This window comes from Canis lupus, chromosome 18, assembly GCF_048164855.1.
Source record: "Canis lupus baileyi chromosome 18, mCanLup2.hap1, whole genome shotgun sequence".
Taxonomy (NCBI): Eukaryota; Metazoa; Chordata; class Mammalia; order Carnivora; family Canidae; genus Canis; species Canis lupus.
This window is the reverse complement of record NC_132855.1, coordinates 46655355-46673032: the sequence shown is the minus strand read 5'-3', so window position 1 is coordinate 46673032 and position 17678 is coordinate 46655355.

Here is a 17678-nt window from a genome sequence, read left to right as displayed (position 1 = left end):
ATAGAAGTTTGTCAAATCTTGTCAAAACCTATTTGCTAGAAATAAAAGCTTATTTTTTAGAGGGGGACCTCTGTCCATTCTGGTGTCCCTTATCCCCATCAAAGAGTAAAGTTTCATTTGGCCAAAGGGAAGGAAGGAAGCCAAGTAAATGTCACCTAGGAAACCCAAACAGATTCAGTCAAGTTCATAGACTTCAATTGTAGTGCCATTAAGACCTTCTAGAGAGCGATATGGAGTCCCTTGTCAGGCTGGAGCCTGTGCCAAGCAATGAAGCAAGCAGTTAAGGTACTACAGCTAGGAGGTATTCCCAGGACCAGTATCAGCTGACAGCCCAGAACTGATAAGGAGCAGAACCAGAGGAGGTCTTCTGAGGGGATGGGGTACCCAACACTGATCAAATCCCTTAAAAAAGGGGAGGATTTGGGCAGCATCTGTCAGACTCTTAAGACCTGACCTCTCTACATCTGATGACTTAAAAAAGGCAACTGCCACCAAAGGCTCTGCCCAATGGGTCTCTGAACAGGACGCAGAGCCTTCCCTGCTTGAACAGAAGTAGCAATAAGTGCCTAGAGCCACCCGCACCGCCTGAGGCCTGATCTTAGCTGTGTGCCCACAGAGTGACTTCCTGTTTGGTTTGTTAACTTCCTGCACCCTCTGTGATCCTGTTTGTTGTGTGCCTTGTCTTTTGTCCTGTTCTGTGTGTGGTGTAAGAAGCCAAGTTTAATCACATGAGGATATGTCATTGAGTTTGGAATCCTGAACCTGCTGTATAATTGTGATTTAACTTTACTTTATCATTGAAGAAACCTGACACTCGAAAGACACCACTCATCTGTGCACTTCCACAGCATGCTCGTGACAGACCCTCACTCAGGGACCCTTTAGTGAGTTCTAAGAAGTCCAGTTTTGAGGCTATTATGCCTGAAAGGGAAGAAGGAAGAGACAAGAAAACTAAAAAGTAGACTCAAGGACTCCAAATACAACAGTCTGGAATAGTTTATTAGAGAAACAAAACAATTAGGAAATACTGAGGAAATTACCAGGTATACCATAATATATTAATATTTATATTAATAGCCATACTATGACAAAAGTTATGTTTAGTGTGCTTCAATAATATAAGAAATGGAAAAAAGCCATTATAATGGCATTTCTATCCAAAATGATTGTCATAAAGTCGGATTTTTGTACTGACCCACCCTCCTTCCTGAGAATCCGCTCACAGTCAATCATATCCACCTTTTCCTAACTAATAATTGCCACACTTTCATTTCAACCCTCTCATTTTATCATCATGACCTCTGTCCCTCCATCCCACTCACCCTGTCTGTCCCACTCTTGCTAGTTTCTAGCTTCATTAAGACCTCTAATTCCTGTTATTCATTTTTCTATGTGTCACTTGCTCTTGCTTCCCCGATCTTTTCACTTCTCTTACCCAGCTGGGGTTACATGTACTACCATGACCCTTTTCTCGAAAATGGGTCCCCAGTGAGATCCCCTTGGCTATCCCTTTGTCCATTGCTCTCATCTGGCAAAATCTCAAGCTTGGTTTCCCCCAGCTAATTGCCTACGCTGCAACTCCACTCAAAGCAGCTAAGTGTTGCTGGAGAAAATCACACAGTTGTGCTGGCTCGAGTCATTTCAACACCATGACCTCACACGGCACATTACACTAAGTGCCGTCCTATGGTACCTGGCAGGCATAGTCACTAACTCTCTGAAATGACGCCTTAAACCTTCCCATCCCTTCCCCAATCAGTCACGTGTTATGAAGTCACCATGATCTAATTTTCCTACCGCCACGTTCATACATACTCTGCCATGTCTTTTTGGCCCCAAGGCCATTTTCTCCAGGTATGTCTGGCCCCCACCCGACGCTGCCTGCATAAAGAGCACTCCTCTGATTATCATCTTCCTTTTCCCAGTCTTCAGTTCATCCTTGTCCACCAGATTGTATCTGACAGCATTCAAGTAATGACTTTGTGCCCTAACCTTGAGCACTTGTTCTCATTGTAGGATGTTTGCATGCTGTGGCTACTACTGCTTCTGCTTGGAATGGTCTTTGCCCAGAGCTACAAGTGATCAGTGCATTATTCTGGTCTCAGCTCATCTTCTCTTCTTGTTGCCTTTAATGACCTTTTTAGTTCGAGTTAGCTCTGCCATCCACTGTCTTTCAGGTAGGCACTGGATGTCGCATTACATAGCTTAATTTTCCTCATGGTACATATTATCTGAAAACATCTAACTTTTTTTTGATGTGTTTATGTATTTCTTTTCCCACTGGAGTGTAAGCTGATTGAAGGCCAGGGACCATTTCCATTTCATCATGGTGTTACTGTATTGCTGTTACGGTCCCTGGCATTCAGTAGGTGCCCAATAAATACTGATAGATGGACTGATTGATTACTTAAAGGTAGTAGCTACAATAATTTGGGAGACATTGTTCCCCAGCAATGTGGATGAAAAATGTATTATTGTGTTTTCTCATTCAAACAATCTTTTTCTAGAAGGCTAGTGAAAAAGAGTAATGCGAACACCACTGCTAAGAAAAATGCTTATATAGAACTTATGGTGTGCCAGACATTCTTCTGGACACTTCTCAACTCTTAATTTATTTAAGCCTCACAACAATCCTCTGAAACATGTACAACAAATGAGGAGACTTGAGGCACAGAATGTACCAGCACACTTAGGTGTCTCCCAAACTCAGGTTTCACTGTTCCTTCAGTGGGAAAAATGTTGAGCAGTATTTATAACATAATTCCCTTCAGATCATCACATTTGCAGGTGGTGATTTCCATAAGAAGGAACAATCATTTAGTATAAAGTATCAGGCAATCCTGTAGTTCCCATTGATCTTGGATTCACTATACCTTAGGAACTGTGCTAGACATTGTGGGAGATACCAAAGAAGGATGAGACTGGGTCCTTTCTGGAAAGGCAGAGTTAATCTGTTTAGTAAGTCGAAGGACTATAAATCTATCAGGGACCATATCGTATCAATAAATAAGATGAACACATTGATAGAATATTTACACCTTTGAAAGCATCCTTCTTGTTTTTCTGTGATGATATTCTTTCTATTCTGAAGACATGGAAAATTTTTATGAAGTTAGATGTGTGGATGAAGGCCACATCATCATACCTTGGCACCTAGCTTTCAAAATCTTAGGACCTAAAGGGTGTTGGACCCAAATTAGAGTGTCTATATGTAGGCATCAGGCAATCTCCCCTTTCTGAATGCATCAGTTGGTCTACCCAGCTCAGATACCATTTTTCTTAGTACCTCATTAAGAGTCTTTTTTCCCACTTTTTAAAGGACTTTATGTAAACATAAAGCCTTAGTTTAGCAGAATTGGCTACATACTGCTAGATGAACTATAAATTTTTGAAAACTCACAAAGTGGTAATTTAAGAACAAATATAGACAGCATTAAACAATCCAGTCATAGTTCCAACATGGGGTGGGCGATACTCAGCTTATTTCCTTCAAGAAAGAGGAACACCCTGAGGCAGCAGTGACTAAGGAGACATCTGTCTTCATCCTGTTTTTGCATCCTACACTAGCCCACACCTTCCAGGACTGGCCTGGGCACAGCTCATTTCAGAGATGATTACCGGGAGTTTCTGGTTTGTGTCTATAATTTCTCAAAGTTGAGTCCCTAAAATATCTTAACTTTCTGTTTCAACTACACAGTCTGCACCAACTCTATTTCAGTTCTGTAGCTACATATACTCCTTGTGTTTATTGTTCAGGTCTGCAGTGCTAAGTATTTATGATGTGCAGTTTTTTTAAAATACAGAAGTACCCACTGAGACTGTGTGTAAGAAAAAAAATGCTTTATATTTTGTGTTACCTCCTGTCATCTTCTACATCTTCTACTGAAAGCCTCAGTAACTAGAATGTATGAAATTTTAAGATTTTTCGGTGTAGTAAGTTGAATCGGTGTCCCCCTAAAAGATATATTCCAGTCCTCCGCTCTGAGTCCCTGTGAATGTGAACTTATTTGGAAATAGTCTTTGCAGATGTAGTTAGTTAAGGATCTTGAGATGATCTCAGTCATCCTGGATTTAGGGTGGGCTCTAGCACCAATAACTTGTGTCTTTCTAAGAGAATGGTTTGAGACACAGAGAGGAAAAGGCCAGGTGAAGACAGAAGCAGACCCAAGCAAAGGAATGTTATACAGATCCAAGCAAAGGGATCCCAAGAGTTGCTAGAAAGGCCTGGAACTGGACTCTTGGGTGGCTCAGTGGGTTAAGCATTTGCTTGCTTTCCACTTAGATCATGACCCTGAGTCGAAAACTGAGTCTCACATCAAGCAGGGAGCCTGCTTCTCCCTCTCCCTCTGCCTGCCATTCCCTCTGCTTATGAGTTCTCTCTCAAATAAATAATTTGTTTTTGTTTTTGTTTTTGTTTTAAAGAAAGGCCTGGAACAGATTCTTCCTCAGAGCTTTCAGAGAGAACCAACTCTACTGAAACCTTGATTTTCATCTTCTGGCCTTCAGAACTACGAGATAATATATTTTGTTGTTTTATGCCCCTAGTCCTGTGGTAACTTCTCATGGCAGTTCTAGGAAATTAATATACGTGGCTTTAGGTGGGGAAATAACAAATTCATGACTTGAGTAATGCCATGAAGATCCTCACGTATTACCGATTATTGCTTCCTTTATGGTTATGTCCTGTCTCATATGTCATCAATTGCTTACTTTTGCTGTGCTACCTTGGTTAAGGCAATTGCTCCCAACCTTTACAATAAATACAACCCAATACCAACAACAATCAACCCACCAAGTAATTAAAAAGAAATCTGTTCTTCTGATTTTTAAGCATTTCTTGTGTACTATTATAAACATTCTGATTATCATGCATTTTTAAATATTTTAATGTGCAATGCCTAACTTAGAATTTTGGTGAAGCAAATCTTTTTTTCTGGTAGAAGTGTAATCAAAATCTGCAGAGAGAAATAGACTTAGCAACATGATCTTAGATAAGATTGTCATTTGCACATTAGCGGTTTTCAGGACACAGGGTAAATCACGTCAGGCTGGAGTAACTGAAGGAACACGGCTGTGCTCAACCTTCTTCAGAGCCCTTCCAGGAGCCAGTTTGGCAGTAAAATGAATTTCTTGGATGTTGCTTGTCAGAGCGTATCAGAGATTCTCTGCATCCATGGACTTTCATTCATCTTTCTCGTGCCAGCTTCAGTTACAGTTCTTGGTCTTTGCTCTCTGATCATTCCCTGAAATCTAAATAGTTCTAGAAGGTAAACACTTGTGCTTATTTTGTTAATAATCACAGTTGGTGAACACCAGTTATATTTGTCCTATTTATAAAAGGGACAACCAAGGGTTCTTAACCTGGCATCTGTGAAGTCAGGTTCGCGGCAAAAATTCTCTTATTTTTATTAAGCATGAACTGATACTCAAGTGTAATTCAATTTCCGTTGCTTTTGAAAACTTATTTTATTGTATGCATTTATCAATTTTATTCTGAGAAGGAGTCCTATAGGCTTCACCAGAATGCCAAAGAGGTTGATGGCACAGAAAATTTGCATTAGCTCTTAGAAAGAAAGACAAATAGGGTCTGAGGCCACTAAGTCATTTGCTTCTGCAGCCCTGGCTTGTTTAGCACAGTTCCTTTCAAGGGCACAGACAGATGGCTGTAGGTAACATTCTAATTTTCCAAAAACTGACTAAGCCCCCCTTTTTTAAATTACTTTGCATTTTACTTACATCTCGTGTACCAGCTTTTTTTGTTGTCACACTGAGCATGTTTTGTTTGGTTTTCTGCTGAAGGGTACGCTAGGTTATCATCATTAGTCATCTGCAACTCTCAGCTTTGATTCTGAGCATGTGGTAATCTTTGCTCTGCCTTGATCATATGCGGACCTTCCTTATTTGGCTTGTCACTGGAAATGAGGTGTAAGCTACTCTCAGAATGTGCTGGAGGGCACAAAGTCATTTTATGGGAAAATGGGGACATTAGAGGCAGGACATGGAAGGGTGTCATGGCGTTTCCTTTCCGGCAATGAAAATGCACTCTGTTTATAGTACTTGGACTTTCATAATGGCAAATTATTCTGTGATGCTGTGGCTTCCGAGTGTATAGGTGTGGCTGAATTAGCTTGGGTATGACACATAATGGCATTCCTCTTCTCTGTGTTCAAGGCAAGTAGAACTTATTGTTATTTCTGGCTCTCTTTACAGCCAATGGTTATAGGATGCTCTCTTCTCTGAACTATTTTTAAGAACCATCAGCAACAAACACATTCATGTCTACATTCATGCATATGTATTGGAGTGGTAGAATCATTTATTCATTCGACGAACGTTTGTTCTGCTCTGAACTGCCTGCCAGGCCTGTGCTATGGACTGTGATTTCACATGCTGGCCTCATCATTTCTCTCAGGAGGCCCCTCTTGTGATTTTACAGGGGATGGAAGACCTCAGGCTTTCACTTAACTCTCTCCTTTTCCAAATCAGATTTTCTTTTTCAGGCACCCTCACCTCACACTCATTACCCTTCCAAGATTTTATTCCTACCAATTTTACTCCCTTTTATGCATTTTCAATCTCTAGGGTCACTGGTCCCTTTCCCACTACAATACCACTAAAAATGATGGTATTGTTGTTCCATAGTCAAAACAATGACAACAGCGACACCCCAAAACCACCATCCAAACTTAAACGACAGAGAAAAGAAAACACTCATGATCTGGCCTCACCTCTCTGCTTTTCTTCTCCAAATGCACTCAGCAGATCTTGGTCTCCTCAACTTGCTCCTAACTACTCACTCTTAGGACCTCTGTCATTTGATAATCTCTCTCATCAAGCCATGGAAAGGCTCAGTGGCTTCTTAAGCTTGAAGGCTAGTCTCAAATTCTCACTTGTTTTCTAACCTCCTTGAGGTGTTTAAAACCGTGGCCTGCCCCCTCCTGAACCCACTCTTCTCCCTTAGTGTCACTGGCACTGTGCTATCCTGATTTCCGTTGCTTTCCCTGGGGCATTTTAGTCATATTTCTGCCATCTGTCCATTCCCAAATGTGGCTCCTCCCGCAGCTTTGCTTGTCCTTCTCTCTCTGTCCCTATGAAGCTCTGCCTGAGTTAGCTCATGTCAACAGTGAGCCCTGATGGCCAACTCCCATATCTGCAGCTGCAGTATCATCTTCCCTGCTGGACTGGTAGGCATCCCCACCAGGGCCAGGCAGACACCTTGTGTACACATGAGCTCTGGCCCCTTAAACTGGAGCTCCTCCCATTTTCAGAAGGAGTTACTGATCTTACATCTGGAGTCACCCAAGCCCCCGACCTGAGACAGTTACCTTGTACTCCTGCTTTCCTCCATGATCCCATGCAGCCAGTCAGTTTCTAAGGGTCATCCGGTCTTCTTTCTCAGCATTTTTCACACTATCTTCCCCTTTCTATCTGTACAATATTTTGTTATTGTTGTTGTTAAGGTTTGTTCTCAATTCCCAACTGATCTCTCTTTTATATTCCCTTCGGCTTCCGTCCCCCACTCCCAAACCCATTCACCAGGTTCATTTTCCCAAAGCACTGTTAAGTTTAGTCTGGAGATGTTTGTTTTTCAACCAGATTCGTTGTTCTCGGTGCTAAGAACACAGGTAGGTCTCAAAGGACTGGAATAAGGATTGCAAAACCACTGGGTACTTTCTTTGTGTCTGTTCCTTGATTCTCCTTGTGCTGCTACCTCATCCCTCTCTCTGCAGACTCATCTGACATTTATTCTCAGAGTGGGATATGGCCCCTCATAGCTCTGAAATTTACATACGTTATTTTCTGGCAGATAGAGACACAAACTCCCCTTATCTTGGCTTCATTTCCCAAAGTCTTCCTTTAGAGAATCTAATTTTCCTGCTTGGTTCAGTGTATCCTTGAGGTCCAGTTAACTAGGGCCTGAGTAAAGATGTTACTGGTATAGCATGGCAGCTTGTGGCTGGATAAGGGACGAGGGGCAATTTTCAGAGAAAGAAGAGGAGGTTGATGATTCATAAGTTTATGATTCAGGAGTTCCCAAAGCTGATTCAGTTAGAACTGGGACTCAATGGTAGGATAACAGGGAAAAGCTGTCTTGTCTACTTACTAACTCTGTGGCCTGGAGCAAGTCACTAAGCTTAACTAATATTTCACAGTGCTACTAATCAAATGAGACAGATATCAACTCATACCAGTTAACATGGCTAAAATTAATAAGTCAGATATGACAGATATTGTCAAGGATGCAGAGAAAGGGGAACCCTCTTAAACTGCTGGTGTGAATGCAAGCTCAAATGGCTACTCTGGAAAACAGCATGGAGGTGCCTCAAAAAGTCAAAAATAGAGCTACATACGACCCAGCAATTGCACTACTAAGCATTTACTCGAAGAATACAAACATAGTGATCCAAAGGGGCACCTGCACCCCAATGTTTATAGCAGCAATGTCCACAATAGCTAAAGTATGGAAAGAGCCCAGATGTCTATTGACAGATGAATGGATAAAGAAAATGTGGTATATTCATACAATGGAATATTACTCAGCCATCAAAAATGAAATCTTGCCACTTGCAACAATGTGGATGGAGCTAGAAGGTATTATGCTAAGCAAAATAAATCAGGGATAGACAATTATATGATCTCACTCACATATGGGAATTAAGAAACAAAACAGAGGATCATAGGGGAATGGAGGGAAAAATAAAACAAGATGAAATCAGAGAGGGAGAAAAAACATAAGAGACTTTTAACTCTAGGAAATAAACATGGTTGCTGGAGGAGAGAAGGTGAGGAGATGGGATAAGTGGGTGATGGACATTAAGGAGAGCATGTGATGTAATGAGCACTGGGTGTTATATGCAATAGATGAATCACTAAACTCTACTTTTGAAACTAAAAAAAATACTATGTAAATGGTAAGGAACTACATAATAGATGTTCATTGTTATTGTGGGCATACTTGGTTAGTGTCATAAGATATCTGTAAGAACATGGGAATAAGGGAATTAAACATATTCTCTTTATAAATAAATTGTAAAATTAGTCCTTGTAAAGGGCAGGAAGTCTCTAAGCCCAGCAAAGCTAGACCACTATTTTTTACTATATTAACTTATCTCATGAGTGACTATATCAATCAATAAAGGAGTCAATCAGGCATAAATCTTGATTATTTGATGATGATTGATATAGTTAGTGATAATTTCATTGCTACCCCCCCCCCCAAGAACTGTTTGGATTTGTAAACAACAGTTGTCTCCTCTTTTGAATCCTATATAATTTGTTCAGCTTCTTTTTTTTAAGATTTTATTTATTTATTCATGAGAGACACAGAGAGAGAGGCAGAGACATAGGAAGAGGGAGGAGAGCAGGCTCCATGCAGAGCCCAATGTGGGACTCGATCCCAGGACTCCAGGATCACGCCCTGAGCCATAGGCAGACGCTCAACAGCTAAGCCATCTAGGTGTCCCTCAACTTAACATACTGGAAAATTTCCTTAGTGGGCTTGTATTGACAGAAAGACAAGACATATATACTTTTTGAGTAAATCAAATACATTTTACTTGGGAATGCAGTTAGAATAAATGATGGCAAGATCAATAGCAGCATCCACTAGAAAGATACAAGCTTCCTAGTGCCCGTTTTCTAACCAGAGATTACACAATTGTGAGTGCAGATTGCAAATCTTTCTAGAAGTGTGACTTTTCCCTTTCCATGCCAGTGTTTAGGCATAAGGCTGGAGAAGGCCTACACATTGTCTAGTCTGGAAATGTGCTGATATTTCCTTACTTGGTCCAGGTCATCATCAATCTCAAAATTATAGAGTGCAAATACAATTGAAGCAGTACATTCAGTTCTTATCCATTACCTTTAGACCCTTGAGGATAGTTCAGCTGATCCAACCACATTCCTGAACTTTATAGAAGCAGAATAGGCATCAATTCCCCAGAATTCTTTGGATCCATTCTAAGAAACTCTTAGATCATCTAAAGGGCATATCCTAAAAGTCTTAGAGCATTAAGAAAAAACATATAGCCTTGTCACGTGCATCTGTGTGTTATCTCTCCTTCTAGATGATGCAGTTATTGAAAGAAGAAATTGTAATTTATTATTTTTGTGTCTCCTGTGGACTTAGCTCATTTTATTAACAAGTGAGTCTTCATTATTATTGAAAACAAGGATACCTATTTACTTCTTCCAATTTATTTCTGGAAACTCCTGCTTGTCTTTTAAAAAACTTAGATTGTGGGGGCACCTGGGTGGCTCAGTTGGTCAAGTGTCTAACTCTTGGTTTCTGCTCAGGTCTTGATCTCAGGGTGTGGGTTCAAACCCCATATTGGGCTCCATGCCCAGGGTGGAGTCTACCAAAGGAAAAAAATGAATGAATGAATGAATGAATGAATGAATGAATAAATAACTTAGATTGTATATCAACTTTCCTTGATATGTCCCTGACACTGTCCAAGAAGTTAATCATTCCACTCTCTGTCAGTAGCAGTTTGGACAGAGTTCTATGAGCACCGTTTTCATTGGGTTGTAGTAATATATCCTCCACTAGACTGAGTTTATCTAAGGCTAGAAATATGATTTGTTCATTTTTGTGTTGTTCCAAGTAGCTAAAGCTAGAGTCTGTTCATGCTAAATGTTTACTGAAGTAATGAATGGTATAGTATCTCTCCTTCCCCTCTCACTCCCCAGGTTTGTAGTATTACAAAGCAGTATTGATGTAGGAAAGACATTAGGGTTTGAAGCCAATGGCCGAGAAAGAATTCTTGAGATGTCTTTAGTGCTAAAAGATGGATTTATTAAAGCACAGGGACAAGATCCATGGACAGAAAGAGCTGCACTGGAGTCAGGAGGAGTGGCCCGTTATATACTCTCACGTTGGGAGGGGGTTAAGAATAGGGTAAACCTCCTGGGTTTTTGGAAACAAGGATTCCTGAAGGGGCTAGTTATTGTTAGGGAAAGGTCATTTATTACTGTTTATTAAAGCTCAGTCATGAGACTCTTCAGATGTATACCAGTGGGTCTCTGTGGGTATATCAGTGTATACCACTGTATACCAGTGGGTGTATATGCTTGGAGGATGATCACCAACATGTAGCTTGCAGGGTAGAGATAAAGGAAGTTTCCAAAGGAATTTTTATATGTTAAAATAGACTTACAGGGTCCTGGGGGTCAGGCCTAAGGTTGCCTTTTGCCTTTAGTGAAGTATTAACATAGAGGCAGCTGAGTTCCTAGAGGAATGCCACTCTGCCTGTTTCAAGGATTTGTCAGTGGGCTGCAAGTAGTAAGGAAATTTAATAATTTTTCTTCAGCCTTTGTTTGCCACATAAAGTTTTAGAGTAGAACCCACAAGTGGATGCAATAACGGTTCCCTTGCACATAACTTAGTGAGTAAAAATATGGTCTCCTGAACTGGATTGCTTGTGTTGAATCCTGGACCTGGTACTTACTAGCTCTGTGACGTGGGTCTCTGTGTGTTAGCTTTTTTGTCTGTAAAATGGAACATTAATAATATCTACCTTATTGAGTCATTGTATTAAATGAGATATTATTTGTAAACTGCTTAGAGCCATGCTTGGCTTATAGTAGGTGCTCAGCAAACATTAGCTATTATTACTAGAAAAGTTTTCTACTGAATTTAGTAAACTAGGGAAAAGGAAAAGAATAGAATGAGGTATTTTTCTCTGTTGTAATCATAATTTTGCTTATTTTCCCCTTCCATTGATTCCTTACATGTTTTCCCCTTTATTCCTTCCTCCCTTCCTCTTTTTTACTTTCCTGATCTCAGGTCTTTTCTTTTTCTTGAGATGAGTGGTAGGAGATGTTAATAATAGGGTTAGGGTTGGGCGTTGAAAAAGTAACAGTTCTTGGAAGTCATAGATTAAGCCAAGTAAACTGTGATAATGAGAGTTTGATATACATGAGTCATTTGAAAGGGTTTCCTGGATGTGGGCCTATAGGGTTTCAGGAGGAGGAATATCCAAAGATTAAAGGACTGTGAGTTGGCCAGTATGAATGCATTTGCTATCTCTTACCCTTCTTCAGTATATGATAATTCTTTGTTTAGTGCAAATAAAATGCCGATTACATTTTGGGTGAACTATACTTCTTTGTTTTATAGATTTAGGACTTCAAGTCTCCAAGGCTGAAATTTCCTAATTTATAGAGAAGTTTACACTGCAATATGTACATGTATAAATCTTCATCTTTTGATCATTATGTTAATTGTAGAATCTCCTTTGGCAATTAAAAAACATATTGCTATTGACATAATTTGGTCTTTGGTAGTTGTATGAAACATGAACAAGCCAGGGTTGTTTATTCTTAAAATTCTAGATACATTTGACTACTCTCTTCAACTCTTTGTAGGACAGTGGTTGTGTACTACAGAATAGAATAGAACTGAACAATCAAATTTTTGAAATTTGGACTTGCTGTTTGTTTTAGAACTTCCTTTTAGTTCTAGATTAGGACAGTTGCCACAAAATACATTTAACTTAATACTTTTAGCATAAGCAGACCTGTTTATTGAAAAACAGGCATTTGCATAGTTAGCCTTTGGGTGTTTCTTCATCCCTTCAATCATACTGCATTTCCTATGAATCAATTATCTAAAAAAATCAGAAGTGGGATGGGGCAGGGCATGAAAGTGCTACAAAACTATTAGGGTTCAATGAGGTAGATTTCAAGATTAGAACTAGGATTGAGATGTTAAATGCACTATTCAATGTTTTGATAAAAGGCTAAGTTTAAAAGATTTTAAAAATAGATCTGATATGAAATAAGATTGTTCTTAGTAAGTAGACTATTTGGATTGGGTAATAAGGTGAGCATGAGAGAAAAGCATATATATTGTGGTAATTGAAAGCTACAACAAAGCTACCCACAAAATGACTAGAAACAGGGATGCCTGGGTGGCTCAGTGGTTGAGCACTTGCTTTCTGCTCAGGGCATGATCCTGGGATCCGGGACGGGGTCTCACATCGGGCTTCTAGCGGGAAGCCCGCTTCTCCCTCTGCCTGTGTCTCTGCCTCTCTCTCTCTCACTGTGTCTCTCATGAATAAATAAATAAAATATTTTTAAAAAACCCTGTCACTAACATATTTAATGGCAGAGAATCATTATAAAAAAATGACTAGAAACAGATTCTGATGATACATTAACCACGAAGGTGAAGCTTGAGTGGCTTATAAGGCCATCAAAATTCAAGAGTAAGAGAGTATACTTATTCACAGTGTTCTTTTGTTAAAGATGCTGGACGGATGCCTCACAAGGTCAATGAGAAACACATGTTCAATGAACTGTTCCCTGGTTTTCTTCAAGGCCTTGATTAATAGAAGCATTCAAGTAAAATGTCCTTGTTTTCTTAATTTTTCAAGGTGTAGCCAAGCAGAAACTTTAAACAAGTCCTCCATTTTCATATTTTTTGGAATAGCATATTTATACAATTCTTTGAATATATTTTTATTACTTTTGACTGCTCAATTTGAGTGAGTCAATAGGTTTCTGACACAAAGATTAAGTTAATATGTCAATTCTGGCATCAGCAAACATGTCAGTCTATTTAAGGATACATGTTTATTATGAAGAACTTTTTCAGTGATGGGTGATTGGATGTGTGGAAACTTTTGAGTGAATAAGATCAAGAAGGGTATTTCCATTTCCTCTGGTTATGCCCCACAACCACAAACATTAGCAAGTGGTGACAGATGACATTTAGATTTAAAGATTTAAATAGCTAACTAAATATTTCTTGAATAACAAACTATAAAATGTAACACTTGTGTTTTTTTCTTTCTTTCTTTCTTTTTTTTTTTTTTTTTAGTAATGAGGGGGTGAGGTAGGAGGAGGGTCTAAATATATAACCTGAATTCAAAAAACTTCTATGTAGTACTTTCTTTTTATGTAATACTTTACATTTATTTTTTATTTGTGGTAAGATACACATAGCATAAAATTTACCATCTTAATCATTTTTAAGTGTACAGGTTAGTAGTATTAAGTATGCTCCCAAGGTTGTGCCAACATAATCACCACCATCTAGCTCTAGAACCTGTTTAATACTGTTTGGTGAGGTGAAATTCTCACCTCTACAGTTCAACCTACCAAGTATAGAAATCAAGGACTAGAACTACTTTATAAGATATGTGAATTATGACTAAAGGTAGAATTTAGTGATATGCAGTCGGCATGAGTAGAAAAAGACTAAAAAGCCAGGGAACCATGTTTATGTGATTTCATTATAGGAGATAAGCACCATTTACCTAAAAATATACACAACCTGACCTTGTCCCCACAGAATTTCCATTCCTAAAATCTTGTTATGTGTTTAATTGTCAAGGATTAGATTAGATGTTGTACTGTGTGCTACTTTAGTCACAAATTGGATGATAAGAGCAGGGGTCATAATTTCTATTCTAGGATTGGAAAGAGGCTCTTCACAGCTCTCCAGAGGTTTAATGACCCCCTTCTTGCTACAATCTCATGTCTTCCATGTCCACAATAGGCAGAAGAACTTTAGGTCATAGAGTTGTTCTTTATTTTCCCAGGAGAAGTATTCATTCCCCACATCCTGCATGTTCAGGAAAGTGTAGAGAAGGGAGAGTAGCTGATGACAGGGTAGAAATCCAGGTCATCTGATCTAGTTGGGAATCTTAGAGAAAGTCTGTAAGGGTCTTTGTTTCCCTTTGTACTAAGGAGAGCTTAACCTTGGTTCTACAGTGTGGGACTGGGCTCAAGAGTGGCCAGAATGGAAGACAACACATTTTTCCATGTAATAATCTCATTGGAAAGATTGGTTGTATAGTATTTTTTCAGATATGAGGTCACAATCTTTTAATGGTGGCAAAATCAATGATAGATTACTATCAACATTTTAATAAACTGAGATAAAAGAGAGTAGAGAATATCACAATGAGTGCTGCTTCATGAAACATTTTTTAATTATGTATGTGCAAATGCATTTGTTTATATATGTATACATGGGTATGGACATGAATATTTGCTTTTGTATATTTTTTATTGGAGTTCGATTTGCCAACATATAGTATAACACCTAGTGCTCATCCTGTCAAGTGCCCCCCTCAGTGCCCATCACCCGTCCCCCCGCCCACCTCCCCTTCCATAACCCCTTGGTCGTTTCCCAGAGTTAGGAGTCTCTCATGTTATGTCACCATCTCTGATATTTCCCACTCATTTTCTCTCCTTTCCTCTTTAATCCCTTTCACTATTTCTTATACTTCCCGTATGAGTGAAACCATATGATGATTGTCCTTCTCTGATTGACTTACTTCACTCAGCATTATAACCCCCAGTTCCATCCACGTCGAAGCAAATGGTGGGTATTCATCATTTCTAATGGGTGAGTAATATTCCAGTGTATACATAGACCATATCTTCTTTATCCATTTATCTGTTGATGGACACCGAGGCTCCTTCCACAGTTTGGCTATTGTGGACATTGCCAATATAAACATTGGGGTGCAGGTGTCTTGGAATTTCTTTGCATCTGTATATTTGGGGTAAATTCTTAGCAGTGTAATTACTGGGTCATAGGATAGCTCTATTTTTAACTCTTTGAGGAACCTCCACACAGTTTTCCAGAGTGGCTGCACCAGTTCACATTCCCACCAACAGTGCAAGAGGGTTCCCCTTTCTCCACATCCTCTCCAACATTTGTTGTTTCCTGTCTTGTTAATTTCCACCATTCTCACTGGTGTGAGGTGGTATCTCATTGTGGTTTTGATTTGTGTTTCCCTGATGGCAAGTGATGCGGAGCATTTTCTCATGTGCTTGTTGGCCATGTATATGTCTTCTTTGGTGAAATTTCTATTCATGTCTTCTGCCCATTTCTTGATTGGATTGTTCCTTTGCTGTTGAGCTTAATAAGTTCTTTATAGATCTTGGATACTAACCCTTTATCTAATATGTCATTTGCAAATACCTTCTCCCATTCTGTAGGTTGTCTTTTAGTTTTGTTGACTATTTCTTTTGCTGTGCAGAAGCTTTTTATCTTGATTAAGTCCCAGTAGTTCATTTTTGCTTTTGTTTCCCTTGCCTTCGTAGATGTATCTGCAAGAAGTTGCTGTGGCCAAGTTCCAAAAGGGTGTTGCCTGTGTTCAACTCTAGGATTTTGATGAATTCTTGTCTCACATTGAGATCTTTCATCCATTTTGAGTGTATTTTTGTGTGTGGTGTGAGAGAATGATCTAGTTTCATTCTTCTGCACATGGCTGTCCAATTTTCCTAGCATCATTTATTGAAGAGACTGGACATGAGTCTTATAAATGGGTGTTTGTGTGCAATGGACAATTTGTTGCTTACCAAGAAGTCATTGAGAAAAGTTTGAGTCTACTGAAGTCACAACTGCTTGCTTTTGAGTTTTAGAATCTAATTTCCTCAGAGTATTAACTAATACCCAGTTGCAATTAAATCAAATCCGGAGCTGTTTCTAGTTTCCTTCTGTTTCCAAATAATTCTTGTTAACTTGAGTTAGTAGAGTGCTAGTCAGTATGTAGAAATGGTGATTCACTACTAAGTTAGCTAACATTTATCATATTGTCCAATATTGTGCTAAGAGTATTATATGTACTGATCCTTACAATTCTTTGGGATGGGAAATATTATTATCCTAATTTTACGGAGGAAAGAATGGAGGCGCTGAGAGATTTAGTGAATTGTTCAAGCTGGTAGCTGACATGTGGCCCAGCCAGGATTCCAACCCACAAGTCTGACTTCAGAGTCCATGATCTTGACCACTACACAATACTACCTCTCACTATATTAAACAGAAGTATTTTGTTAACAAAAATGTAATGTTTTTAGTGTCACACTGTGTATTTGAGTCTTTGGTAACACCTCATTCAAAGTGATTGAGATAATGTCATCACTAGTCTTCTCTGATAATTCCATTTCAGAAAATATTTGCCAATGAGTTGATCCTTACTAACTGGTGTGGTGCAGAGATGCAGTGTGATGTTGTCTAAGACTAGGCTAGTTCATAGTTCATTCCTCTCTGTGTGAAGAGGAATGGTATCTTTGAACACTGAGAAGTGCTTCATTGAACAAGTTGACTTTTAGTTCAAATTGTCAGACATTTCCAATTGGTAGGTGGCTGCCTAAGGAGGCCCAGAAAACAACTATGCCATTGTTTTACCCAGAAATCAGATAAGGGCTATTACTTGCCCCTTGTCAGGCATTGTAGTGTCTCAGGAATTCAAACAACAGCAACACAAACTTCACACACAGCAGAGTTTGAATTAGAAACAAACTGACTGAAGCTAATCACCTTGGATGCTTTGAATCACTTTGGATGGTAAATAATGTGTTGTGTATAGACACAGACAGGGTTTCATAGTATCCAGAGGGCTTGCTCTTTCTGGGTGTGATGGAAGAGTCCTGACTGTGGGTATCTGGCTTAGAAAAATAATTAAATTTCCTTAGTACCTATAGCCCATTGACAAGTCTTGAAACAGAGTGAACTTCCTCTAGGAACTCAACTGCCTTGATGTCACTTTGCTAAGGGCAAAAGGCAACCTTAGCCTGATCCTCAGGATCCTGTAAGTCTACTTTAACATATAAAAATCCCTTTAGAAATTTCCTTCATCTCTAGGCCTCCAAAGTACGTGTTGACAATCATCCCCCAAGCGTATGGTCTACCAATACACATCTGAAGGGTC